We start from the raw sequence: 2,141 nt of genomic DNA, 5'->3' as shown, positions 1-2,141 counted from the left end.
CCCCCCCCCCCCCCCCCCAGATGTTCCTTGACACGGTCTGCTGCGGCGCCAGTACATTTGTTTATCCCTGCATGCGTAGTTGACGCTCCATGGCCTTCACAGCAGACCTCCGCTGAACTTTTCCACTGGAGCTTTTTTTTAAAAATCTTAGTCCCTTTTTTTAAAAAAGAAAAACAAACTCTAATATTTAGCACAGAAGTAAAGGGAGCTATAAATGGGAGCCTTCAAGCTTTGAGCTGTTTCTGTGATGCTGGCTTCATTTGAGAAATCTCACGCTGTGGGACGTGACGTGCTCGATTGATAGTCGATGAAAGGTGACTTAAAGAGGCGCTTGTCTGTGCGTCCATGCTGCAGAACTGTTTTGTGAGGAGCGAGCTGGTGGCCGTTCCGGCGTTCTTGCAGCACGAGGATTTGGCCAGCTGGCAGCGGCAGGCGAACAAGGATCACTTAGGTGACTGAACACTCTGGCAGTGAAAAGGAAGTGAAGCCAGGCTTTAAGTACGGCAAGTGGATTAGAGGATTCAGTACAGGTGAACCCCACCCCACCCCCACACAAGGACACACACACACTGCAGTCCTTAAACTTTCTAGAAATGTTCTGAATGGATGGTTTGAGAGAGGCAAAAAGCCCAGTGCTTCCACTTTCCCAACATCTGAGCCCTCATCTGCCTGTTGGCTCGGTCAGGTTGGCACAGGGTACGGGAGGCAGTTGTAACATTTAATCAGATCACACTCCTGCCTCAAATCAGGATACAACTTTAGTCACCATTTATCACCTTTCTCCAGGTCATAATGACATTCTTAGTCATAAATAAAATAAAACATGTCCACATTCCTATTACTAGCAAAAATTAACATTTAACATACCTGCAAGTCAAAATGTACTAGTTTAAGTAGTTGTTCTTGCTCTCTATTTTTATGTGGAGGGTTGCTTTTTAAAGAGTCTGGAGCATATTAACGAAATACTAAGAGTTCTACAGTAAATGTTTGCATAGTTAAAGCTAAAACACACACACACTCTCACACACACACACAGGAAATTATGGTCTGGAAACCTTTATTTATGTTCAGATCTTATTAAGCAGAAAACTGTCAAAGTTTTTTTTACAATATTCTCTCCTGTGGCCTTTGATTGTTTGGTACATGTCTATTTTAAGTAATGTTCTTGCATTTTTCTAAATTTATCTGTGATTTTGTCACTATGAGTATGGTAGTGGCAGGAGTAATGACCAAAGCAATGAAAGCCCACTTGCACACGTCACAGCACCAAGCTCTGTCAGGGCCCCAGAGTGGCTTCATGTTTAGCAGAACCCCTGCTTTTACAATGTTGTGTGGCAGAAGTATTAATCTGCATAAAATGTTGGTATTTTAGGTAATTACACCCAAGTCTGTGACTAAGAGGTGACACATGGGATATTCAGCACATTTCCACTGCTCAAAGAAATGCAGAGTCGGGACTTCTGCTCGTTTTTCCGGGAAATGGGATCACAGCAGGACGATACGAGCCTCCGGGAACTGACAGGTAGTGTTTGTACTCCAGCTGCTGCTTCGTGCCAATTCAAACCAAGTGACTGCGCTGCGGGTCGGGCCAACAGAAACAAGAACCAAGCTACGTGACGAACGGGCTCTGCTGAGCAAATTAGCGCTCACGAGTTGCAAACTTTTGCTTTTCGTATTATTCGGCCGAGTGTGCTTTGAGTTCCACTGAGAAATGTTTTAACATGTACATGTGAAGGGTTTCCTTTCCAAATCACAGCTGATTTATTGTTCAAGATATGTTTGCACGCTGCCATGTAAATAGGAAATGTGTCTTAAGCAGGAACAAGAAGATAACTGCATTATTATCTAAGGCCTTGACAAGGAGACAGCTTCAGGCATCTGTCTTCACTTCACTTCCTGTTTGCAGCACATTATATATTTGTTTGTTTGCACAATAATCTAATTCTGTTACATACTACACATTGTACAGTTAGGTTTTTTGTTATGATTATGTTTGTTCTGTAATAATTATAAAGACTAGGGTGACACTGACACAGATGGCATATATAACAGTGTTGACCTTAGTGTATAACTCTCTCACTTCATAGTGAGGAGATCGCAGGCTCAAACATGGGGCCTTTCTGTGTGAAATTTGCATGTGT

Source organism: Kryptolebias marmoratus, linkage group LG2, assembly GCF_001649575.2.
Source record: "Kryptolebias marmoratus isolate JLee-2015 linkage group LG2, ASM164957v2, whole genome shotgun sequence".
Lineage (NCBI taxonomy): Eukaryota > Metazoa > Chordata > Actinopteri > Cyprinodontiformes > Rivulidae > Kryptolebias > Kryptolebias marmoratus.
Note: the sequence above shows the minus strand (reverse complement) of the source record.